This window comes from Acinonyx jubatus, chromosome A3 (assembly GCF_027475565.1).
Source record: "Acinonyx jubatus isolate Ajub_Pintada_27869175 chromosome A3, VMU_Ajub_asm_v1.0, whole genome shotgun sequence".
Taxonomy (NCBI): Eukaryota; Metazoa; Chordata; class Mammalia; order Carnivora; family Felidae; genus Acinonyx; species Acinonyx jubatus.
The window spans coordinates 86,228,023-86,255,773 of record NC_069388.1 but is presented as its reverse complement, the minus strand read 5'-3'; the positions used below and the strand labels follow the sequence as shown (position 1 = coordinate 86,255,773).

At 40.8% G+C, this 27,751-nt stretch overlaps 1 long non-coding RNA gene across 2 annotated transcripts; it reads left to right on the top strand.

Annotated features, from left to right (window-relative positions):
• The first annotated feature begins 86 nt into the window (after positions 1–86).
• Positions 87–25,317, top strand: LOC106967786 (uncharacterized). Of its 2 annotated transcripts, XR_008289399.1 has the most exons (7): positions 87–216; positions 329–443; positions 5,713–5,826; positions 6,032–6,100; positions 7,273–7,539; positions 8,935–9,046; positions 20,164–25,317. It is a non-coding gene; the product is annotated as an uncharacterized LOC106967786 (long non-coding RNA). The 2 variants fall into 2 exon arrangements; XR_003424727.2 differs by lacking the exon at positions 20,164–25,317 and having other exon boundaries at positions 8,935–11,825.
• The last annotated feature ends 2,434 nt before the right edge of the window (positions 25,318–27,751 follow it).

The window sequence follows — 27,751 nt, the reverse complement described above, 5'->3', positions numbered from 1 at the left end:
TGGGCGCACGCCTCCCCTTTGGCCCCAGGGCACGGGGCACCACGCGGAAAGCCCCACCCGCTCCGGAGGACCGCCAATGGGCGCGGAGCGCGGGAAGCTGGGGGCGGAGCCGGAGCGGCCAGGCGGCCCCGCGACGCAGCGGGCTCAGAGGTCCTCGCCCACCGTGGAGAGCTGTATGGGCTTAAGAGTCACCTGCCTTGGAAACGTGTGTGTCAGGTGAGTGTGGAGGGACCAGGGGACGCACATTCCCCAAATAAAAGATCTGTGAGAGTCTGAGATGTTGAGGACACGCTTGTGATTTTGCGGGGTCTCTTTCTTCCCGTTTTAGACTTCGTCTGCTGTTTGCAGAACACTAGCCACACTGGGGAAGCGCGGAATGAGTAACAGCCTCTGCTTTCAAGGATATCCCAATCAGTCAGGCGGAGGAGCAGATGGGTAAACAGGTGACTAGGAGAGTCCTCACGAGACGCGTTCCAAAATCAAAAGTCATGTTTTGCAGCGGGGGGATGTAGGGTGGTGGTGGGGATTTCTGCCAGGAGAGAACCAAAAGGCTTGCTACTCTATAATACTTGTGGTCATATACATCTTTTTCGTCTTCTTGTTTTCTTAATGACAGCCATGTAATACGCACAACAGCTAAACGTTTCAATTACACCAAAAATACATGATATGCATTGAAAAGAAAGTTTCCATTATCCACTGCTCCCTCCTCCTTCCCCCAATTTTCTCTCCTTTTAGAGTATCACAGTTAACGGATTTGTCGTATGTCCTTTCAGAGACACTCAGTGCAATAAATATATATATATATATATATATATATATATATATATATATATATACATATATATAACATATATGTAATATTACCTATTACAATATTACATATATGTATAAAACTCTTCTCCAAGTATTTTTTTATTCAAAAAAAATTTTAATGTTTATTTGAGACACAGAGACAGAGTGTGAGTGGGGGAGGGGCAGAGGGAGGGGGAGCCACAGAATCTGAAGTAGGCTCCAGGCTTTGAGCTGTCAGCACAGAGACTAACACTAGGCTCAAACCCACGAACCATGAAATCATGACCTGAGCTGAAGTCGGATGCTCAACTGAATGAGCCACCCAGGTGCTCCTCTTCCCCCAGTCTTTTCCTTCTCTTCTCTCTCTCCCTCTGTCTGTCTGTCTGTCTCTCTCTCACACACACACACACACATAAACACACAAACACACACACAGTACTCTACACAGTTTTGCCACCTTGCTTTTCTTCATGTAACACTATACTTTGGACATCATTTTTGATGATTGCATAGTATTTCATCAAATGATTGAATGCTGCAGTCAGTAGTTATATTCTTATTTGTAGCCACTTGGCATGTGAACAAATAAATGTCTGTCTAGACTAAATACATAGGTGTTGAATGATGAATCCCGAGGTAGGGACTTTAAAAATTCTGATAAGTGTTGCCAAATTGCTCTCCATGTAGTTTGTGTCAGTTTATGCTCCCACAGCAATTTATCAGGGTGCCCATTTCATCACATATCTCTATACATTATGTTATCAAACATAAGTTTTTAAAATTGCCATTCTGTGAACTGTCTGTTCATATCCTTTGCCCATTTTTCTTTTTTTTCTTTATTGTTTTTTTTTTTTTTTTAAGTAGGCTCTATTCCCCAATGTGGGGCTTGAACTCACAACCCTGAGATCAAGAGTCTCATGCTCTACCAGCTGAGCCAGCCAGGCACCCCTTTGCCCATTTTCCTATTCAATTGTTGGTCTTTTTTTTTCTTTATTGTTGGAGATGATAGATAGGTAGATAGATAGATAGATAGACAGATAGAAAAAGAGATATTTATCTATCCCTTTCTCTATATAAATAAAATTAGTCCATTGTGAATAAATTGTTTATCTTTCCCTCATCTTGTCTTTTGGCTTTGTTTTTTGCAATGAATTATTTTTTTATTTTCATGTAGTCACATTAATTGATTTTTATTTATGTTTCTAGTTCTTTTTAATCTTAGAAAGGCTGTCACTACCCCCCAAATTAAGAAAAATTCTCCCATGTTTCCTTCTAGTATGTTTGATATCTATATGATTAATCCATAATGCAGATAAGCTACAATAAAAATAATATGTTACAATAAAGAAATAATTCAGAACAAAAGATATTATCAGATAATTGTCCAAAGAAGATAACCAAAAGGTGAATAAGCACATGAAAAGATGTTTCTAGTGTCAGTAGCCATCAACAAAATGAAAATCAACACTGCGATGAGGTACAACTTCACACCAACCAGAATGGCTGTAATCAAAAAGACAGATAATAACAAATGTTGGTATCTTAGTCCATTTGAGTTGCTATAACAAAAATATCTTAGCCTGGATGGCTTAAACAACATTTATTTCTCACAGTTCTTAAGGCTGGAAAGTCCAGACTCCAGGCACTGTGCAGATTTTATGTCTGATGAAGACCAGTTTCCTGGTTCAAAAATGTCTGTCTTTTCACCACATGACAGAAAGGGTGAGGTAACTCTCTGGGGTCTCTTTTAAAAGGCATTAATACCATGTGTGAAGGCTCCACCTGTGTGACCTAATCATCTCCCAAAGGTCCCATCTCTAAATAGCATCACTTTGGGGATTAGGTTTCAACATATGAATTTTGGGGAGATGTAAACATTTTACTCTGCAGCAGTTGGCAAGTGTTATGAACTGAATTTTGCCCCCCCAAATTCATATGTGGAAGCCCCTAACCTACCCCACTGTGAGTGTATTTGGTGGTAAGGTCTTTAGAGAGGTAATTAATGTGAAATGAGGTCATAAGGTTGGGGCCCTAATCTAATATGACTAGTATCCTTAAAAAAAAAAGAAGAGACATCAGAGACATATATAGATAGATACACATAGAAAAGACCATATGAGCACATAACAATAATGTGACTATCTGTAAGCCAAGAAGAGAAATGTCAGGAGAAACCAAACCTGTTGACATCTTGATCTGGAACTTCCAGCCTCCAGAACTATGAGAAAATACATTTCTGTTGTTTAAACCGCCCAGTCTGTGGTATTTTGTTTTGGCAGCCCTTGAAAACTAATGCAGCAAGAATGTGAAGAAATTGGAACCCTCATGCAATACTGGTGGGACCAGTAAAATGTAAAATGATGCAGCCACTTTGGAAAACAGTCTGGTAGTTCCTCAGTTAAACGTAGAATTACCATATGACCCAGCAATTGCACTCCTACATATACATGTATGTCCAAAACATATGTCCACATAAAAACTTGTATATGAATGTTTTTAGCAAAATTATTCGTAATAGACAAAAAGTGGAGACAACCCACATGCCCATCTACTGGTGAATGGATAAAGAATTGTGATATAGCTATATAATGGAACTTTATTTGGCAATACAAAGGAATAAAGGACTGATAATGTACAAGATAGATGAACCTTAAAACATTATGCTAAGTAAAAAAAGCCAGTCACTAAGGATTATATATTATATGATTCCATTTATAGGTTTTTTTTTTAACGTTTATTTATTTTTGAGACAGAGAGAGACAGAGCATGAACAGGGGAGGGTCAGAGAGAGGGAGACACAGAATCCGAAACAGGCTCCAGGCTCTGAGCTGTCAGCACAGAGCCCGACGCAGGGCTCGAACTCACAGACCGCGAGATCATGACCTGAGCCGAAGTCAGCCGCTTAACCGACTGAGCCACCCAGGTGCCCCTATAAGTTTTTTTTTTAATGTTTATTTATTTTTGAGAGAGAGAGAGTGCGAGTGGAGAGGGCCAGAGAGAGAAGGAGCCACAGAATCTGAAGCAAGCTCCAGGCTCTGAGCTGTCAGCACAGACAGCCCCTACATGGGGCTTGAACTCATGGACCACGAGATCATTTCCTGAGCTGAAGTTGGATGCTTAACCGACTGAGCCACCCAGGCACCCCTATATGATTCCATTTATGTGAAATGTCCAGAATAGGCAAATCTATGTAGCAAATGTAAGTGTTTTAAGTTTGTGACAGGCTTAAATGTATGCTTTTTTTTCCCCCTCATTTGGTCTAAAAATATTGATCCCCATCCACAGACTAAGACAGAATGAATGGATCCTGGCTAAGTCTCTGACATGGCAAAATCCCGTGGAAGTGATGTTCAGGTACATCCTACATAATGGCTGGGAGGAATGGAAAGAAAAATTAGCGGTGCCTGGCTGGCTCAGTCAGTAGAGCATGTGACTCTTGGTCTCGGGGTTGTGAGTTCAAACTCTGTGTTGGGTGTACAGACTACTTAACAAAAATAAAATCTTAAGAAAAAAAAACACAGATTACTGGCTGCCTAGGTCTGGGGTGGGATAGAGGGATTATAGGGTGAAGGCTGGGGATACAGGGTTTCTTTGGGGGGTAATGAAATGTTCTAAAATTTATTGTGGAGATGATTGCATAGCCCTGTGAATATACTGAAATTCACTGAATTCTACACGTTCAATGGATGGTATGTGAATGGATGTATAGTATGTGAATTGTATCACAATAAGCGTGTTAAAACAAAATCAGTATGCAAACTTCACTGGACAAGATGTCAAAGTTATATGACCAAATATTTCATACATGAAAAACCTCAAAAAAGTATATTTTGGGGAATTTATTAGCCTTGCTGTGAGATTAATTGAAAAGTAAACAAGGAGAATGTTGGTAGAGCTAAGCAAAATGGCCAAACTCATAAGTTGATAAAATTATTTATTAGGACAACTATTAATGAACATACTGAGGCAAGCACAGAATCTATGAGATTATTCATGTTTGCCCCATAATCTATTTATTTGGGAGAATATTCCCTCAGAACAATCCAAGTGAGAAAAATGAAATATTTATGGCACCACTATTTATAAGGCAAAACTAAACTGGAAATACCTCAAATGCCTGATAATTTGAAGGGTGTTTATTAAAGTAGGAAACATGGGCTGCATTAGTAAGTAGGAAAGTACAAACAAAATAATGAGAAAAGGAGAATTCAAATGAGTTTTTAAACGCTGATGAGTGTACATAAATAAATGTACGTTGTTGAGTATGATGAGGAGGAAATGTATTAAATGGCACCAGGATTCCTTTTAGAAAGAAATTTCATTTGGAAAAATAACTTGATAAGCTGTTTCGGGTATAAAGTGAGACTCAAAAAAAAAAAAAAAAAAGGCATGGATGTAATTAAAAGCCTTAGCAACACAAGAAAGTTGCTCTGCATGTAAACACTGGAGGAATTTATATTTGCTCTTGGGAGAGAGGAAGAGAGTGGTGACAGGAGATGGACCATGCAAGGAAAGGTGGGTGGGAGAGAGGAGTTAGGAGGACAAGTCTGGTTGCTGCACAGAGTGAAGGGCTAGTGGGAAATCTCTGGTGATAGGGTGGGAAAATGGACTTTAAAGAGTAGGAGTACCAGGGGCACCTGGGTGGCTCAGTCAGTTAAGCATCCGGCTTCAGCTCATGTCACGATCTCACAGTTTGTGAGTTCGAGCCCTGCGTGGGGCTCTGTGCTGACAGTCTGGAGCTTGCTTTAGATTCTGTGTGTGTGTGTCTCTCTCTGCCCTTCCCCCACTTGGGCATGCACTCTCTTTTTCTCAAAAATAAACAAACAAACATGTAAAGAACAGGCATGTCTAATATGTAAGTTTTAACTTGTTTTCTCAAATCTTAAAATCTCACTTAAGTTGTCTGTGATTTTGTAGAAACTGAAGAAGAGGCTGAATATGAAGCAGTTGGAATAGTGAAAAGACAGCAGCCATTGATACATGGACTCACGGCCAGAGAAGACAAGAAAATGAGCCCCTCAGAAATTATCGGTAATTTTGGGAAGGATGGATGTTTAGGCTAATCTCCTTGAGATTACAAAGGGAAGGGAAGCTCTGGCTGACAGTTGCCTTACATAAAGGATGGGAAAGTAACACGAAGTAAATGTAGGTGTTTTAAGTTTGTGACAGGCTTAAATGTATGATTTTTTTTTTTTTGCTTCTTATTTGTTCTAAAAATATTGATTCCCATCCACAGACTAAAACAGAATGAATGGATCCTGGCTAAGCCCCTGCCATGGCAAAATCCAGTGGAATTGATGTTCAGGTACACCCTGAATAATGGCTGGGGGGAATGGAAATTAATGTATAAGATGGAAAATTTTACACCTATTCTCTTAGCAGCAGGGCCTGAGGTAGTTAGGCTGTCCAGTTATAGAAAAATTGTTCTATGTGTTCTACATTAAAGTGTTACTGGAGCAAAAAATATGATCACATGGACAAGATGGCTGGGCTGTGCGAAAAGTTCAAAAGAACTAACGCATAAGTGACTGTCAGTGAGCATGTTGAAGTTCTTCATTGCCCAACTCCAGAATTCATGACTTCCACTGACTTCGCCAGAGGAGGGTTACTAACCAGCCCTAATTTACAGATAGCAGGTCTGTGGCACAAGGCCTAGAAGTGATTTTCCCAAGGTTATAGAGCAAGCCAGAGGGTGAGCCGAAAATAGAACTGTACCTCATACTCCCATGCAGGCTATATGATAACTTGTGTACTGTCAGCAGAGTTGAGGAATGAATGTCCTGGAGAGGTTAACATAGTTTTATGGCTAAGGGAGCCTTGCTCAACAATTGCAAATGCTACTTGACAACAGCAAATGACCCACATAATCCTATAAACAGCAACAACCTAGACACTTAAGCAAAAGTTTCAGGAAAAAAATTACTGTTTGACAATTGAGAAATTTAAAAAATACACAGCTCCACAATCATGAAGCCACTACTTGTGTAATGCATACACTCTAGAGATCCTCACTGTCTTCCTCTAAGACTTAAATTCCAGCTGACAACTCTCAGCAGTGTAATATCAGCAAGCTTGTACAGGACCTAGCAGAACTATCTAAACATTTTCAGAAGTGTAGGATTTTCTGGATTTCTAGAAGTGTAGGATTTTTGGCCTCAGTGATAATGTTCTGTAAGTTGCCTTACTGAATTAACAGAACTAGAAAGTACAATGGGATAGTCAGATAGTTAGAGCCCCAGGGCTTAGCCACTAAATTTATGTCCCTTGGGTGCCCGGGCTCTGGAGGGATTGCTCAGCTAGGTACTATTCTGTGCCTGAGCCTCTATGCTCATATTTTTAGGAAAACCAAAAAAGCGAGTACCACTATTAGGTAACTGTTCTTCAGAGTAGATTTTTATATTTCACTGATCTAGTCAACAAAAAGCTTTAAAGATTTATGTTTTCAGGGGTGTTGTTAATCCCATTCCCATTTTCCAGAAAGGGCTCTTGATGATTTGCTGTGTGAAGTGGATTAATACTGTCGGGCCAGCTCTAAGAATATCACACACAATCACAGAGTCTGGACTTCTAGACTCCAAATTCTCTTCCCTGCATAAAGGAGGCTGCACTGTTACTGCTTTAGCTCAGTGCTTCAGTCATGCCTTCCATGAGACCCTGACCAAAAAAGATAAAATCTAAATGTACAGTGGAAGAAAGAAAGTGATACGTCCAGCAACTATTTCTCAGAGAGCTGTCACTTAACTGGTAAGAGTGGTGGAAGGCAAGCCCCTTTCCATAGCATAACATCATATCTGAAACCATCTTACAGAAGCCCCATAAAAGGCAGGAATGATAGAGCTGCCTGGATAAAACGTACATCAAAGTATCCACTGATAAAATCAGGGTAATTAGAAATGTTACCTTTTGCAGGCAATATTTTATTAATATGTATATATTTTTTTTAATGTTTATTTATTTTAGAGAGAAAGAGAGAGCAAGCAAGTGCACAAGTGGGAGAGGAGCAGAAAGAGAGGGAGACAGAATCCAAAGCAGGCTCCATGCTAACAGCACAGAGCCTGATGTGGGGCTCGAACCCATGAACCATGAGATCCTGACCTGAGCCAAAGTTGGATACTTAACTGACTGAGCTACCCAGGCTCCCCAGTATTTTATTACTATACTAATAAGCCAATTATTTGAAGTGAAGGAATAATCCAACATCCAAATTTACATGAAATTTTTTTGCTCTCTCCATCTCTTTTAGCATAAGTATTTTGGCTGCTACCAGTTTTGTTTTGTTTTGTTTTTTTCCCTTTAAAGCAGCTCAGTGACATAGGTTAGGATTTTCTGGGTTAAATACACATAAACACAAAGTTTAAATACATTTGGTGTGGGAAGTGGATCTAGCATTATCCAGAATACCTTTTGAGCATTTTTGGCCATTCTGTCTAAAGTCTGGCTACCCACGGGATGTGTCTCTGCTCACTGAAGGGATAGTCTGTGTTTCACACAGAAGGAAGAGAAATCTGAAAAGCTCCATGGAGTCAACAGTGCATCTGGGTTGCCCCTTTGCTCACTTCTACTCCTCCCTTCTCAGTTTGATCCAAGTTCTATGGTACAGTTCTGTTTATTATAAACCTTCATTTAGCAATTTCTGTATGCACGGTTCCAACATTTGGACTATTTTCATTGATTCATGTATTCATCCATTTATTCACCAAGATTTTTGTCACTCCAGGGGACATAAGCATCCCCTACCTTTAATAAGGCTGTAGTTGAATGAAGGAGATAACTACCATGACAAACGCAATGTAAGAATATATGAAATAAGTACTAGAGGTAAGCTTTGGGGTCAGAAAGGCTTAAGTTCAAGGCTTTCAGCTCTGCTATTTATGAACCAAGTGACCTTGGTTGAGTTATTGAACCTCATTGAGTTTCAGTATCACCCTCCAGGAGAATGAATGTGACAGTTCTCTTTCTAGACGACCCTCAAGGACCCTGTATTCATGCGCTTGTATAATTCCCCTGCCTTGAATGTGGGCTGGACCTAGTGACTTACTTCTAACAAAGAGAACACTGTAAAAGTAATGGGATGTCACTTCCATGATGAGGATTCAAAAGACTGACCTCTCTCCTGAATTTTCTCTATGACCGTCTTAGCTTATGTGCTTAAATGGAGCAAGCTGCCATGTTAGAGAGTCCCACGTGGCAAAGAACTGAGAGAGGCCTCCAGCCAACAGCCAGAGAGGAACTGAATCCTGCCAGCAAGCATGTAAGTCAGCCTGGAATCAAATCCTTTCCCAGTAGAGACTGGCGATGACCACAGCCCTATCTGATCCTTGACTGCAGCCTGTGTAGCAGCGGAGCCGGCTAAGCCAGCCTGGACTCCTGACCTTACAGAAACTAAGAGATAATAAGTATTGTTGAAAAACACTAAATTTGGGGGCTAATTTGTCACATAGCAACCAATAACTAGTACAATGGGATAACAATTCCTTCCAGAATTACAGTGAGAATCAGAACATATGTGAGGATTAGAATAATGACAGTAATGGTAATGACAACAACAACAGGGGATCCCAGCTAAGCTTAAATTAAGGTTCAGAACCTGGCAGAAATGCTACTATTGTGAATAAGTTATATTTAGTGCTTGAACCCCCTGAAGAGTACAAGAAAGATGAAAGTACAAAAAACAAGGTATCACATTTCTCAATCAGGCCCAGACTATGTCTGACTCTGATAGAAGGGGACTTGTTGAGCAAAGCTAAAGTAGCAGGTTTGTGAGAGTTAGTGAACAAGAAAAGGTGTGTGGGGGCCCAGGTGACAAAGTTTCACCAAGAACTGGGAAGAGGGTTACTCTCCCACTTCTGCTTAGATTGGAGCATGGCTACAACTATAAAGTGAAGCCAAGAGATAGTGCAGTTGTTCAACTCAAGAGTTCCTGCCTTGGGAGTATGGAGCGTAGGACCCTCGATGGGGAGGAAGGGTTCTCATGGGGGGATATTGGCCACCATGAAGGAGACAAGGCCCTCCTGCTTCTCCAGAGATTGGCACATAGCTATTTCTATGGTTGTGGTTGATAAACAGTAAAAAAGACTATGAGAAGGGAAGTTGAGTACCTATGTCTCTGTAAGCCGGTACAGTTGGGGTATAGGTGCCTTTAAGGACATGCAGAGTTCTGACAGGCAAAGAAAGGAAAATAGACATTCCGAACTGAGGGAACAGCACAAGTAAAGATTCAGAGCGGTGAGCATAAATCATTTCCTTAGGGAAAAGTAAGTTGTCCTGTGTGATCAGAGAAAGGAGTAAAAACAGTTAACATCTCCTATTCTGATTCTTTTTTAAAAAATTTATTTATTGTTTAATTTACATCCAAGTTAGCATATAGTGCGACAATGATTTCAAGGGTAGATTCCTTAATGCCCCTTACCCATTTAGCCCACCGCCCCTCCCACAACCCTTCCAGTAACCCTCTGTTTGTTCTCTATATTTAAGAGTCTCATGTTTTGTCCCCCTCCCTGTTCTTATATTATTTTTGCTTCCCTTCCCTTATGTTCATATGTTTAGTGTCTTAAGTTCCTCATATGAGTGAAGTCATATGATATTTGTCTTTCTCTGACTAATTTCACTTAGCATAATATCCTCCGGTTCCATGAACGTAGTTGCAAATGGCAAGATTTCATTCCTTTTGATTGCTGAGTAATACTCCATTGTATGCATATACCACATCTTTTTTATCCATTCATCCATCGATGGATATTTGGGCTCTTTCCATGCTTTGGCTATTGTTGATAGCACTGCTATAAACATTGGGGTGCATGTGCCCCTTCGAAACAGCATACCTGTACCCCTTTGATAAATACCTAGTGGTGCAATTTCTGGGTTGTAGGGTAGTTACATTTTTAATTTTTTGAGGAAACTCCATACTGTTTTCCAGAGTGGCTGCTCCAGTTTGCATTCCCACCAACAGTGCAAAAGAGATCCTCTTCCTCTGCATCCTCGCCAACATCTGTTGTTGCTTGAGTTGTTAATGTTAGCCATTCTGACAGGTGTGAGGTGGTATCTCATTGTGGTTTGGATTTGTATTTCCCTGATGATGAGTGATGTTGAGCATTTTTTCATATATCTGTTCACCATCTGGATGTCTTCTTTGGAGAAGTGTGTATTCATGTCTTTTGCACATTTTTTCACTGGATTATTTGTTTATTGGGTGTTGAGTTTGCTAAGTTCTTTATAGATTTTGGATACTAACCCTTTATCTGATATGTCATTTGCAAATGTCTTCGCCCATTCTGTCGGTTGCCTTTTAGTTTTGCTGATTGTTTCCTTCACTGTGCAGAAGCTTTTTATTTTGATGAGGTCCCAATAGTTCATTTTTGCTTTTGTTTCCCTTGCCTCCAGAGATGTGTTGAGTAAGAACTTGCTGCAGCTGAGGCCAAAGAGGTTTTTGCCTGCTTTCTCCTCGAGGATTTTGAAGGCTTCCTATCTTGCATTTAGGTCTTTCATCCATTTTGAGTTTATTTTTGTGTATGGTGTGAGAAAGTGGTCCAGGTTAATTTTTCTGCATGTTGTTGTCCAGTTTTCCCAGCACCACTAGTTGAAGAGACTGTCTTTATTCCATGGTGTATATTCTTTCCTGCTTTGTCAAAGATTAGTTGGCCATACGTTTGTGGGTCCATTTCTAGGTTCTCTATTCTGTTCCTTTGATCTGAGTGTCTGTTTTTATGCCAGTACCATACTGTCTTGATGATTACAGCTGTGTAATACGTCTTGAAGTCCGGGAGCGTGATGCCTCCAGCTTCGGTTTTCCTTTTGAAGATTGCTTTGGCTATTCAGGGTCTTTTCTGGTTCCATACAAATTTTAGAATTGTTTGTTCTAGCTCTATGAAGAATTCTGGTGTTATTTTGATAGGGATTGCTCTCCTATTCTGATTCTTATTTAGTTTCTACACCAGTAATTCTCAGACTTTGGGTATCAGTTTCCCTTTACCATCTTAAAAATTAGTGGTGACCTGAAAGAGCTTTTGTTTATGTTGATAATATCATTTGAATGTTTATGGTTTAGAAATTCAAACAGGTAACTTTTTAAAAGATTTAGTCTGAAATCATCTAAAATAATAATAAACAAATTAACAAAAATAGCATATTTTTATGAAAATTAATTATATTTCTCACAACACAATGGAAATAAGGGAGAAGCATGGCACCCTTTCACATTTTTGAAAATCTTTTTTAACGTCTGGTTTGATAGAAGGCAGCTGGATTTTTGTATTCTGCATCAATCCCTTGCAATATCACATATCAAGTCACCTCTATAAAACAGCATTCTATGCTTGTGAGTGGATGACAGCAAAGATGACAAATCAGGTTTTCATTCATGAAAATAGTTTTGATCTCCCAAGCCCCCTGAAAGAATTCCAGGGAGGGGCACCTGGGTGGCTCAGTCAGTTAAGCATCAGACTTCACCTCACATAATGATCTCGCAGTTCATGAGTTCAATCCCTGTGTCAGGCTCTGTGCTGACAGCTCGGAACCAGGGGCCTGCTCTGGATTCTGTGTCTCCCTCTCTCTGCCCCTTCCCTGCTCATGGTCTCTCTCTCTCTCTCTCTTTCTGTCTCTCTCTTTCAAAAATAAACATTAAAAAAAAAAAAAAGGGTTCCAGGGACCCACAGAAGTCCCTGGGCCACAGTTTGAAAATCACTGCCCTACAGCAGGAGCAGTGGATATTCCTGAGAGAGAAAGCCAGAATTTACAAATGTAGTAATTGTTGATGAGAATAGTATTCATAATATTAATAGCTAGCATTTGTGGGGTATTTACTATACGTTATTCTAAGCACTCACAAGAACAAAGAAGCGGTCATAATTATATTTTCCAGATGAGGAAACTAAGGACAAAGAAGTTAAGTTAACTTGCCCAAATTTCCTTTGGTAAATGGTGGTAAGTGGTGGTGAGGCTGGGCTACAAAGACAGGCACGCTGGCTCCAGAGCCTGTACTCACCACTGTACTGTCCTGCCTCTCTGAGGGACAAAGGCCTGCAGTATAAATGACAAAAGGTTGAGTCATCCCACTCATCCACCCCTTCTCCCTCCTCTCCCTGCCATTTTAGATTTCAATGCTCTTTTCTCTTTCCCTGCATGTTTAGGGAACTCATATTTCTTTTCACTCTGCAGTAAGTCCTTGTACATTGCCCGTTGTCCATTATTCCCACCACTCCACAGAAGCTACTCTCTCTAAAGGCACCAACGACATTATAATTACCAGATTCAGTGGCCGCTTTTCAGCCCTCATCCTCCTTGCTCTTTCAGATATGGGATATTATTGGCCATTTTCTTTTCATATCAAAATTCTCTCCTCTATTGGTTTTTCTGACACCAGACACTTCTATTTCTCTTACCACCTCTCCAGTAATTGCTTTTCAGACATTACTCTTCCTTGGCCTGTCCCTTAACTATCTTCATTCCTTAGCGTTTGGTCCTAGGCCCTTCTTTCTTCTCATTCTATAACTTCTCCAACTGCCACATCATTTACCTCCATGGCTTTAATTATGAAATCTCCTGTGGTCTCCAACCCAGGGAATTACCACCACCATCCTCTGTGAGCCAGACGCTTGGGAGTCATTCCAGACTTCTGCTACCTCACGCCTAGGATCTGCCCCAAGGTTTACTGGATCTACGTCTGAAACATTTCTGAAGTGTCCCTGACCCTAACTCAGACTGTCCTTTTCTCCTACCTGGATTATTACATAAGCCTCATTTGTAGCTCACTTTCTTCTCATTCTGGCTGCTGACAGTTCCTCCACAGCAGCAGGAGCTGCTACTCTGCCTGATGTAGGCACTGTCATTACATCATATCCTGTATTATTGGTGCAGCCTGGACTTGTGCAGCACTGAGGCTTTGTACACACTACTATTGAAATATGCCTTCTACATCCTATGTGTGACTAGGTTACTCCACAGCCTGAAACCACTTTCCTGATTCCCTGTTGCCTTCAGGATAAAGCCCAAACCCCAACACACTGCTCTAGTTATTATGGCTTTGTAACAAACTACTCTAAATATAGCAGGGTAAAACACTAACCATTTTGTTAGACTTGTGGATTCTGTGGGTCAGAGATTCGCATAGGGCGTAGGAAGAACGGTTTGTCTCTCTCCTTTGTCCAGGGCCTTACCTAGGGGTGTCTCCATAGCTGGTGACTGGGACCATCTGAAGGCTCTTTGCCTCACAGGCTGTGTGGAGAAGATTCAGATTGCTGACTAGAGCACGTATGTGTGGCCTCTCCTTCCAGCTTGGTTTCCTCATAGCTTGGTGGCCTGATGTCTTACATGACATTTCAGAGTTCCAAGTCCAAGTGCTCCAGCAAACAAAGTGGAAAGCTACGTGGCCATTTATGTCAACCTCTGGGTTCACACAGTGTCACTTTACATTCTGTTGGTCACAGGCAAATTTGTCCAGATTCAAGGGGAGGGGACATAGACTTTACCTCTCAATTGAAAGAGTATCAGTTCACACTGTAGATGAGTATATGAGTTTGGAGATACTTTGGACATCTATGGAAAATACAATCTGCCACACAAACTATACTAAACCCTGCCCACAAGCCCACCCTCCCCACCTGTCATCTCTCCTTGACCTCCTTGCTCCAGTGACACAAACTTCTGGCTGCTGTCTTCTGTACCTATTGCTTCCTCTACCTGCACACTCCTATACCTCCTTTAAGAGTTACCTCAAGGGTCAGTTACTGAAGGCAGACTTAGGGAGGCGTATATAAAAAAGGAATAGTCCTATAAGCTTTCAAGCAAGAAAAAACAAACTAAAACAAAACAGGTGGCTTTAAAGAGTTAAATCCCATTTTGGAAATGGCAAAAGAATAGAGATAAGGATCCCTCAAACAAAATAGAATCCAGGAATAGATACAAGAATACAATGGAATGTAATATTTGACATATGAGTGGGAGGGAAAAGAGAGATGCCCAAACACTCATCTAAGAGTCAGCTTTGTCTAGTAGGCATTGGAAAAGTAGGCATTTGTCAGACATCCCTCTTATTTCCCCTTGAATTATCTACTCTGTGTATGCTCCTCCCAGCTCTTCCCTTCTCTGCCTGGGGGGACATATCCCCCACAGATTCTGCTCCTTCAGGGTCCACATCACAATCGCACAAGGCTGCCGAAGTGTATTTCACTCTACTGAAGGATTGGGGAAAATGACAGGAAATCATGATGTAGGAAGGGGAACTTAAGAGTTGTATGCAAAATACGTTTTTTTCCCAGAAAAGCCCTATGATGTTTATGTCACATGTGAACAATGTCTATTTGACAATGTATTTATTGAGTATCCTCTCTGTATCAGTGACAGTTCTAAGTTCTGGAGATAGAATGGTGTAGAAGATGGTGTTATGGCTCCACCCTTATACCTTGGGCCTTATAGTGCACACCATCCTACTTCTAATTGTCAGGACCTGCATCTTTTTGCCTATTGACTTTCTTTAGAAGCCAGAACATGGTATGACCATGGGTGAGTGGGTCCATCAGGCCAGGAGTACCTACGAATTAACATACCTTCAAACAGCCCTTATTTAGTGACTAACAGGAGTTGGTATATTAATATCTCAGCAACCACACCCCTCAGGGTGTATTCGAGATTCAGGGCTCCTCTGCAGGGTTAAGCTCCAGTTACACACAGTGATGACTTGGCGATAATACATCCTTTATTGTCTGCCTTCTCTGCTTCACTTCTCCACATCCAGTCTTGTGAGTTTGAACATCATCTATATATTTTCAACGCCCATAATAATATCTCTAGCTGGACCTCTTTCCTGGAATCCACACTCATAAATCTATCTACCTGTCTCCACTTGGATGAGTAACAGACATCTCAAACTTAACATGTGCAAAGCCAAAATCCTAGTCTTCTCCCCAGACTTTCTCCTCCCGTCTCTGTAAATGGGCAACTTCATCCCTCCAATCTCCCACACCGAGATTGAGGTCACCTTTGACTCCTCTTGATCACCTCTCACATCTAATCCAGCAGCAAATCCTGTCAGTTCTGCCGTGAAAATATATCCAGAATCCAGTTACTTCTCACCACCTTCAGTGCTGCCATCTGGGTCCAGGCCCCCATCATCCCCATCTTACTGGTCTTCCTCTCATGCCCCCGCTTCCCCTACAGTTTATTTCTGCCCAGCAATGGAAGAAATCCTTTTAAAATGAAGTCGGGTTATTTCACTCAGACTAGAAGCCAAAGTTCTTACAATGGCCTTCAAGATGCTACATGGTGTACATTCCCACTTAACTCATTGGTGCTTCTCTCCCTCTTGATTTCTTCATTCCAGCCATATGGGCCTTTCTTGCTTTTCCTTAAATATGCCAAGCACATTTCCATTTCAGGACCTTTGCACTTGCTATTCTCTCTACTTAGAATGCTTCCTATATTATCCTTCACCTCAGACATTTGCTCAAGTGTCACCTTCCAAGGGATGTCCTCCCTGCCCAGGGCCTCTGGCCCGAGGGACAAATAGCGCTTTGAAATCCAGCCTCGGTACATGACACATGGTATGCACTCAATAAGTTATTTGTGGATAAATGAATGAATGGACAAAAGAAGGAACATTTAAACGAGGCACGCGTGACTCCTGATTCAGTATAAATTCTTAAATAGGAACAGCATTTCTTAACTTATGCATCTGGAGCACTCTCACACTGGTGTCAGAGTCTCGCATTATTATGCAGAGCGCTGTTAGTTCCTCTGCCCTTTCTTGGCTCACAGATTGTACTCATTTTGGCTTGCTGAGAAAAAGAAGCCCAGTGGCTCTTTATGGTCTTTCCTCAGTTGCACAAAGACTTGGCCAAGGCTCTGAAGATTACTATAATGCTCTTAGTGACTGGATTACATTCTTAGCCCAGAACCACATCTTCCTTGGTTTCTACAAGGGAGCAAGAAATGGAGTTGTATTATCCTTCTTAAGATACAGATTATTCTAACCCATGCTATCGGGGCAACTAGTTAACCATCCGGGGGAAAAAAAAATTGGTTGAATTTCCTATCTCAGTTCCTAAATCAAATAGATAAATTCCAGATTGTTTTTGCACTTGAATGTAAAAAAACTGAAACTGGTACTAAAAGAAAATACAGTGAATATATAAATGAGAGAGACATTTCTAAACATAAAACAAAAGTCATAAATCATAAAGGAGAATAGATAAGTTTGACCTACACAAGAATTTAAAAAGCTTCTACATTGTCATTTAGAAGTAACTACAGGTGGGGTAAATTATAAAGAAAAATGAAAAGTGATTAACACAAAATTCTATATAATGGTAACCTTTAGGGAGAAAATTAACCAGGATTTTACTTCTATAAATTATTCATTTATTAAAAAAATTTTTTTTAACTTGAGAGAGAGAGGGAGAGGAAAAAGAATCTTAAGCAGGCTCCATGCTCAGTGCAGACTGGCATGGGGCTCAATCCCACATCTCTGGGATCATAACCTGAGCCAAAATCAAGAGTTGGACACTCAACTGACTGAGCCACCCAGGTGCCCCTTACTTCTATAAGTTATCCTATGGAATGAATAATACAAATTTCTAAAGATACATTTGCAAGAGTGTTAATACCAGTATTTGTATATTGTAAATAAAACAGAAGTTCATTAATAGGGATCTGGTAAATAAATTAGGACATACATACAAACAATGGAATTCTACACATACATTGAAAATGATGTTAGCCTATGGGGCAACTAGGTGGCTCAGTCAGTTAAGCATCTAACTTCGGCTCAGGTCATGATCTCATGGTTCATGAGTTCAAGCCCCACGTGGGCCTCTGTGCTGATAGCTCAGAGCCTGCAGCCTGCTTCGGATTCTGTGTCTCTCTCTCTCTGCCCCTCCTTGCTCAAACTCTGTTTCTCTGTCTCTCAAAAATAAGTAAACATTTAAAAAAATGATGTTAGCCTAGATATATTAACATGAAAAGATACCCACAATATTTTTTCAAATGAAAAAAGAGGTTAGAGAACATCATGTGTACAAGGTCCTGCCTGTGCATATGTGTGTGTGTGGCTAAATAAAGAGAGGGGTATATCTGGAAGGAACTATTAATAGTGGTTATCTCTGGATAATGTTATTTGTGGACACACTGCCTTCCTCTTCATGTTTTTATGAATCATTGGATGTTTATTAATACAACCTATAATTTTGACCATAAAATAGTTTTTAGTTTTTAAAAAGTGAAAAAATATTAAAACAGTGTTTTCATTAATTAAAAATAAACATATCCCATCCCTGTTGACGGATTTTCATATAGCACTAAAATTGTGACATTCCCTTCCCTTTTCTCCCTCTGTACCTCAAGCCCATGTTGACCCCCACCCCTATCATAAGTTTGGACCCCTGAGTTGTATCTTATTCCTTTTGGTAGAAGTACATAATCTCCTGTCCCATTTCTAGAGCCGTTCTAGAAACCCTGGTTGACTGGACTCTTGGCATACCGCTCAACTTTTACATCAGTAAGAATAATTAAGTGAAAGAAACAGACTATTCTAAAACATAAAGAATAGCAAAGAAGGGAGTCTAACCCTCTTCGATATTAAGAAGTACAACAGAGCAACTGTAATCAAAATGACTTGTATAAATTGGTATACTTGTATACTTGTATAAATTGGACTATGACGAATGGCACAGAAGTATGTCAGGATTTAGTATATGACAAAAAGAGACACCACTGAAATAAGTGAATGAGGATGACTTTTTAAAAAAATTTTTTAATGTTTTTATTTATTTTTGAGACAGAGAGAAAGCACGAGTTAGGGAAGGGCAGGCAGAACAAGACGGAGACAGGAACAGAAGCAGATCCATGCTAACAGCAGAGAGCCTGATGTGGTGCTCAGACTCACAAGGTGACCTGATCATGACCTGAGCTGAAGTCAGACGCTTAGCTGACTGAGCCACCCAGGTGCCCCAAATGAGGATGACTTATTAAATGTTACTGTAATAAGTGGTTTATAGCCCAAAGTAACCTACAGATGAATGAAAGAGGGAAATATTAAAAAGTAATAAAATATATTTAAAAGTAATGAGATAAAACAGAATTTAGTATCAGATCACAGAAGGAAAATTCTTCTAAGCATGAATGCATTGGATGAATCTAGTCAGCAAATCAACTCTATGAAAATTAAAATTTTGTAGTCAATCCAAAATTATATCACTAATTTGCTACACTTGAAATACATATGTAGCAAATATGACTAATAAGGACTTAATATATACACAACTCCTATAATTGATATGAAAACCTAATACCTCTATAGATATGTATTTGAAAACTATACACAGTGAAAAAGATGGATGACAGTATTTTATGATGTTAAGGTAAGAAAGCCCTTCCCAAGGAGTACATGAAACCCAGAATACCTAAAGGGAAACACTGATAGATTGTTTCAAAAAACATAAAGTTTTTTAAAATTTCAAATAGCAGAATGAATAAAGTTAAAAGAAAAATGTGAAGAAAGTATTTGCAACAAACATCAAAGGATTAATATTCATGAGATATAAACAGCTCCTAAAGATCAATAAGCTATCATAAGGAGAAAATGAACAAAGATGTGAAGACAATTCTCAGAAAAAATTCAAATAGCTATATATACATATACATATGTGGATTATATGTGGATTTTTTTGATAAATACAGTAAAGTACTGTAAATATATTTTCTCTTATGTTTTCTTTTTTTAATGTTTTATTTATTTTTTGAGGGGGGAGGGGCAGAAAGAGGGGGACAGAGGATCCGAAGCAGGCTCCACACTGACAGGCTGACAGCAGCAAGCCTGATGTGGGACTTGACCTCAACTGTGAGATCATGACCCGAGTCGAAGTCAGATGCTCAACCGACTGAGCCATCCAAGTGCCCCTCTTACGATTTTTTAATAACATTCTTATTGTAAGAATACAGTATATAATACATATAATGTACAAAATATGTGTTAAACAACTATTACTGGTAAGGTTTCCAGTCAACAATAGGCTATCAGTAGTTAAGTTTTGGGGGGAGTTACAAGTTAAATAAGGATTTTGACTGCATGGGGGGTGGATCCCCCTAACCCCCAGCATTATTCAAGGGTCAACTGTATATATGTGTGTGTGTGTGGGTGTGTGTGTATTTTCATAACCTCACTAGTAATTAAGGATATGCAAAGTTAAATAAGATAATGTTTTAAAATATTTTAAAAGTTTAAAAACATTGTGATGTTATTGTATAAGAGTAAGGCCCAAACTCTGGTAGCTAGTCTCCAAAGAGGGCCTCCGACAACAACAAAATTCTTCCCTTCCCTCTATGTGTATGCTGCTCTCCGCATCAAGAGGTGAAGTTTATTGTCCCTCTTATTGAATACAGGCTGCCCCTGTGACTGCTTTTACCAATAGATGGAAGTGGATATGTTGTTCTGGGACTTCTGAATCCAGGCCTGAGAGAACTGGTTACCTCCTCTCCCTTTTTCTTGGAATACTGCTTCTTAGAACCCAGTTACTATGGTGGGAGAAGCCCAAGCCACATGGAGAAATCATGTGAATTAGAGCCAAGACACTCCAGTTGACAGCTGCAACTGAGCCTGCATCAACTACTATTGATGTAAATGAATCTTCCGACCCCAAAAGATTTTGATCTTTGAACAAGACCTAATGAACAAGGCCTAATTAGCATTTTAATCTAATCAATCAGTTCACAAATTTCTCTTTGCTAGGGAAGGGATGGAGGAGTTGGAAGGGCTGGGGAAATATTTGTAACTCCCAGTGCACCAATAGCTGGGGTGGGGAATTTATTTTGCTCATATGGTGCATCTCTGATAAGCCCCACCCATAAAATTGCATCCCTGATGAGCCCAGTCTATAATTGGGCTTTAAGGCAGTCACTATGCACTATGGCTCCTATCTAGATGTGGAGCCTGTAATCTGTTTCATACTTGGCCCCTTGTTCTTTACTCTGAAGTGACCTGGCCATGTATCATGCCTTGACCTACCTATAAAATAAGCCACATCTTCCCACAAGTTGTGACAAGGAGTACAACCTACTTGGAGGCCACTTTCCTCTCTATGAATAGGAGAGAACTAGTAAGGAACAAATTAAAACAGTTAGTTTACTTTCTACCAATTAGATGCTGCCAGCACTTGGAAAGGGAAGTCAAGATGTAGTCATCCACCAAAGGATAAATAGTGGTCCCTCAGTAGGTTCCACTGCCCATACATGGACTTGAATTCTCCCTGCTTCTGGACTAAGTAAGAATGATCAAGGAGCCTGTGGATATCTGTTGTCTTCCCAATATCCCTTTTTCCACTGGAGAACATCCCTTCCCTGTCCCTAGTAGTTCCGGTAGTATTATCAAGTAGTGCCGTACCAACATCGTTGGGTAGAGGTGGAAAAGTGCCCTAGGCCTAGATAGTTGTAATGCTTCCTCTTACTGTCCACAGTAGTCAAATGAATGGGCATATGACACAGTTACAGACAATCAGAGTCACTACATGAGATATGCTAGAATATGGTTGGAGAGTAAGGCTCTTTTTCTAGAATTGAACGTTGTTGAGAATCATAAAGTCAAAAGATACACATGTCCTTGTTTCCTACCACAGAGGAGAGCAGAGCTGAGAGAGGGAATAATAAGGCCTAATGACATTGTTTAAACACCTATATCAAGCTATGCTTGAAGATAATACCAATCCTAGGGCTTTTCGGTTAATTGAACCAACAAATTCCCTTTCTTAATGCTTAAGGGAATTGGAGTTGGGTTTCTGTTAGTTATACCTAAAGAGTCTTGGGTAGCAAGGGGCACTATCCTTGATCCTTCCCTGACATTTGTATCTTGAATTATGAAAGGGAGGACACTAATTATTCACCCTTATCTATCACGAATGTATTAATTTGTGGGGCACTTGGGTGGCTCAGTCGGTTGGGCATCGGACTTCGGCTCAGGTCATGATCTCGCAGTTTGTGAGTTCGAGCCCCATGTCGGGCTCTGTGCTGACAGCTCAGAGCCTGGAGCCTGCTTTGAATTCTGTGTCTCCCTCTCTCTCTCCCTCTCCCCCATTCACACTCTGTTTCTTTATTTCTCTCTCAAAAATAAATAAACATTAAAAAAAATTTTTTAAGAATATATTCATTCTTCAGAGCCCTTGATCATCAATTCTGGGGGGGGGAGGGGTGGTAAGGAGGCAGGGCAATTCTCTTCATTTTTCACATGTAGCATCTGATAGAAAGATGAAGGTCCTTCTAACAGCTCAGTAGCTGTCCAATTAAAAATGCATATTGAGTAGCTATATAATAAAATACAAGATAATCACCATCATCAAGTGAGGGACCTCATGGAGACAAGATTTATATACATGCAATACCTAGATAGCTATCACAGGCTTGACACATTTTATAGGACAAAATAAAATGCACAAATAGCATGTACCATAAAAATTTGAGAAATTTCAGGGTTTCCTGGTCAGATGATAGAAAACCTCAAAAAAGAACCTGGAAAGTATCAGTATGCCAAAATGGTTAGGAAATTTGGCTCCTTAGGGCAAAGGGGCAAGTGGAAACTCTGGAGACCGACATTTTATTCCATTCCTTTTTGTATGTCGTCTCTCTCTTCCATAAAATCTGAAACCTGTTGCTCTTATTTATATTTTGGTGGTTGTTTTTTTGTCACTCCCTGTGTGTCCCTCAAAGACAGGAACCATGTCATGTTTACCAGTGAATCCCTGGCACAAATCTCAGGAACTAGTATAGAGCAGATGGTCAGATGCATGTTGAATGGAGGGATGAATGGATGGGGCAGCAGCACCAAGATCCAAGCCATTGGAGACTCACAGACCATTCCTCTTCTTCCTCCCTACCCTTCCTGTCTAACTTTCCTCTCTGCCATATAGGTGCAGTTAAAACATATGTCATTTGCCAGGATACAAGATGCAAATTAGTAAGTGCTGGGGAAGTAACAAATTAGAGTCACTGTCCTACATATTTCCCTAGACCTTGAGGACCTGGCTCTGCCAAGGGCTCCCTGCCCAGGGACATAAGCTGCTCTCTTGCCAGCTTGCTGTGCTGACAGCTCTAATTGCTAAATGAACAGTCTGTGTTTCTAGTGAGAGAGGTTCTCAAAGAGTGTTGGCTCTTGAAGCCCTGAGAAGGGAAAACAATATTGTGCAATCAAAAACTACCACCTCAGCAGGAGAGGTCAGGACTGGATTTTCCATTACAGGAGGGGTAAATTTGGAACCTGAAGGCATTCTTGGAATTTTGGTTCCCAAAGTGCAGTGGAACCCGTCTGATCATTGGAAACGTGGATGAGCTTTGCTTTCAGAACGCAAGCTACTATAAAAATAATGGTTTGCAAAACAAATTGTGTAGTGGTGGTAGAGTTTCTGGGTTCTACAAACATCACAGCATGAATCTTTAAAGTCCTTCCATAAATATATATTTTGGGGATAGATGCATATCGGGTAGAGAAATCAAGAATTCTGAAATTTGACCCTTAAAGAAGTGGCAGTTTCATTGAGGAATAAACCAGGCAGTCACAATGACATAATTAAGAGTGCTAGGCAAAAAATGATAAGGATCACATAACAGCACTCAGGAAGAAGAAAGAAATCATTGCTCCCAATGGTCTTAAGATAGATGAATTTGCAAATGAATATTTAGGTTATTGAAATCAGGAAACACCTGAGAAACTGCTGGAGAACTTCAGAAACTATTTTATCAATCAGGTCTAATCAGATTTAATGTGAAGAGTCTATGTTAAAGGCTTTTGGCCAAAGGTTTCTGGTCAACACTGAGAGTTGATAACATTTTCACCCACATAAGTCTTGATTTCTCATTAGTATAATCAATAATTTATTACATAGCTGTATTTTAGTTTCTAATTGGTCTATTTATAAAAGCTAATGATTTCGTTTTTTAATTTTTTTTTAAGTTATTTTGAAAGGAGCATGAGCAGGGGAGGGGCAGAGAGAGAGAGAGAGAGAATCCCAGGCAGGTTCCATGTTGTCAGTGCAGAGCCCCTAAACATTTTTCTTAATAAAAATAAAAATAAAAAAAGCTAAAAGGTGCCTGGGTGGCTCAGTTGGTTAGGCATCCAACTCTTGATTTTGACTCAGGTTATGATCTCGGCAGGTTATGATCTCATGGTTCATGGGTTGGAGCCTCCCACTGGACTCTGTGTTGACAGCATGGAGCCTGCTTGGGATTCTCTCTCTCCCCTCTCTCTCTGCCTTTACCCCCCTCATTCTCTCCGTCAAAATAAATAAACTTCAAAAAAAAATTTTTAAAGAAAGATATTTAAACAAACAGAAAATAAGAAAGAATTAGAAAGAATGGTACACCAAACAGCCATATACTCATTACTTGGATCCAAAACTGGGTAACATTTTGTCATATTGACTTTATCTTTGTGTATATACGTGTGTATTACTAAATCATTTCAAAGTTTATGTCGGTTATGATAGTTCATCCTTACATATTTTATGTTGTAGCTGTAAAAAGTTAAGAATATTCTTCTTATTAACCATAATACTACCATTAGACCAACAAAATGAACAATAATTCCCTTGTGATAATATCCAGCACACATTTATATTTTCCTATCTGTTCCAAATATATTTTATAGCTGTTTTAGCTTGTTACTTAAAAGATCACTGAAATCACAATTACCATTAAATAACTACTGTTGGTATCACTTATATTTTTAATTGCCTAATATCCCTTCCTATCATGTGTTAGGTTATAATCTAACACAAAGAAATTTTGGGTATCTCAGCCCTTTTTACAAGCCCTGGCTAGACCCTTTTCCCCTTTTTTGCCTTTGTTTTTCACTTTCTTTCAGCTGGCTCCCAACTTTTTAGTTTTACCTGCTTTTTGCTACCCTTCCAACCTGACACCACTGGCCTCTGCAGTCTTGGCCTCAGTTGTCTCCTGGATAGTTTTTGGACCCTCCTCTGGATCTCTTTCCTTCAGTTGTTACACCCTATTTGACCAAACCGGTGCCAACATTGGGCAAGCTATGCCTTGGACATCTACTGGGGTCCTCATCTAGGGAAATGGGACATTTTTGCATTTAGCATTTAGGGATTCTAAAGACCTGGAAATTTATCTTGCCCTCTCTTTGCTGTGGCCGAACACACTTCCACGGCTTCATTTCTGCTCCTGTTTCTCCATCTGGCATCTTCAGATTGATGCTTCATTGAACTACAGGTTTGGTGTCGTTCTCCAGACCTCAACTAAAAGAAGAGTTTTTCTGCATTTCAGCTGTACATTCATAGAGTCTTCCTTTTTAGGGTAGGTGGAGAAGGGCCAGTTCAGGATGCCCAGGTGCCCAAGGAAGCTAATGATTTGATGCTCCATTAAATCAATGCTTAAAGAGTATTTGTTTAGGGGTGCCTGGGTGGCTCAATCGGTTAAGCATCTGACTCTTGACTTCAGCTCAGGTTGTGATCTCACAGTTCATGGGTTCAAGCCCCACCCTGGCTCTGTGCTGACAGCGTGCAGCCTGCTTGGGATTCTCTCTCTCTCTCTCTCTCTCTCTCCCTCTCTCTCTCTCTGCCCCTCCCATGATGGTGCACTCTCTTTCTCTCTCTCTCTCTCTCTCTTTCTCTCTCAAAATAAATAAACTTAAAGAATATTTGTTCAGGGGCGCCTGGGTGGCTCAGTTGGTTGAGCGGCCGACTTCGGCTCAGGTCACGATCTCGCAGTCTGTGAGTTCGAGCCCCGCATCAGGCTCTGTGCTGACAGCTCGGAGCCTGGAGCCTGTTTCGGATTCTGTGTCTCCCTCTCTCTGACCCTCCCCCGTTCATGCTCTGTCTCTCCCTGTCTCAAAAATAAATAAACGTTAAAAAAAATTTTAAAAAAAAAGAATATTTGTTCAATGTTTCTTTAAAGGAAAAGTTACACACTATGTGGAGAGGCGTGGAGAAAGACAGTAGGTGATCACATACCACTTGCATACTTGACTCAGGAAAACAAAGACTTGCAGTTAACTAGACCCAACTCTTCTTTAAGTGTTGGAAAGAAGAAAGGAAGCAATGTTCCTGAGATTGAAATGGAGGGAAGGGCACTGACCCCGAGGACCACTTCATTCTAGCTGTTCTTGGGAGCAAAATGCCCAGAGCCAGCTTCTTTTAGTCCCAGCTGCCCACACTGAGTTCCTTGGCTTCTCCAGACTGAGGGCCGACAACCAAAGCATCCCTTGAAGGACTTGTGCCTGCCACCCACCAGCATGGCTTGGGCCCCCTGGAGCTTCAGCTTCTCTGCCACTTCAATGCCAGATATTTCAGATGTATACCACCTACAGAGAGGCTGAGGAGCTGCCCTATTATCACCCCCCCTCTCCCTGGTACAAGTGTTCACATGAACATGTGCCCAGCCTGAGTTCTTGCCAAGCAGCTGCATTCCCCTTCTAGCCTGAAGCTCTTCTCATTAACCACAACATCAGTTCCCCAGTAAGACCCCACTGACCTTTGTAAAGAACTCCTACCATGATTACCACAGCCTCAACATAGATCATCACCATATCTGGAGGCATTGGATAGTACAAATGCTCATTTACTCCTTTCATGTTCTGAAAGCACCACAACTGATTCATTGAGAAGGCAAGGTGATTTGTTAGGTCCATGGAAGTTGCTTTATAATACAGAGGCTGTAGTCTTTGTTTATCTCCACTCTAACTTTATCTGAGCCAGTCTGGAATCTTATAGTCTCTTATAACAAAGTTATACAGGCAACTCTATTCCAGAGGGACATCAGGTCTGGTACCTTAACCCTGTGCCCCTTTCTCATGGAAGGTGACCCCAGTGAAGGTCAAATACCATCCCAGGGAATGGGAATTCCAGCCTAAAATCAGCTTTCGGGCACTGTTGCTTAGGGACTCCACATCTGAGGGTGGAGCACCTATCCCATCACAGCCTGTAGCAGCTGCCACATGCAGGAAAGTTTTGTTCATACCAGGCAGGCTGCCTCTTTTAGTGTTTTGAGCTTTCAATCTCATAACTCCAGACAGCCAAAACTGCCAGGTAAACACTCTTTCCTGAAGTTCAAGGAGCATGTGCTCAGGCTTTTGCCTTGTCACCATGCTTTTTGACTAGGTTTAACTAGCCCTGAATATGGTCTACAAAGTACAGAATCAAAATTGACATCCTGTTCATTGCCACTACATGTGACTTCCACCCTGAAGTCAGGAGATGCCTGGGAATCCTGAGGATTTGATGCATCCTCCCAGTGCTTACTCATGTGTTTCTGACCCAAGCTCTTACCTGTCGTTTTCCATATTAGCCCCTGTCTGTACCTTCATAGCCAATGTGTTCATCAGTCAGGACCCACTTGTTAGGGCCCATTTGCTTGTCACCCTTACTCAAGGCTCACTCTAGTCTCTCTGTCACTCCTTGTTATTGGAAGACTTCCATTCCTTCACCCATGTTCACTCATTCCACATTGGCTCTACAACCTGGCCCCTACTATCCAGGGGCCATTGCCCCTAGGATGAACTTCCTGGTGTATGATCTCTGCTTTTGCCTCTGATTCTGGTCTCTGCTTTCTGGCTCCAGGCCACATAAACATGGGAAAGAGGTGCTCTGCCCACATACTATGCCTGGAACCCACCGAAGCCTAATCTGACTAATCTGGCTTTAGTCCTTATCTGGCCCCCCTTCTGACAGGAGAGGTTTAGACACCCAGAGTCCCAGACTTGCAGCTGGAGGACAAATACCAAAGCCATGTCCAAGGACGGGTGCCAACACTGAGGAACTCAGCCAATCCAGTCATCATGCAAGGAGCCAGAGACAAGTAATAAGATCCTGAGACAAGGTCAGGGAGCTGGGGAACATGAGAGTAAAGACCAGCAGGGAGAATGCTACAAATAGAAACTCCATCAACAGGGTCCCACATTCACACCTTAGGGTTTTCTAATTACATGTCTTTAAAGATATGCCTGCACATGTTTTACAAAATCATTTGGTTT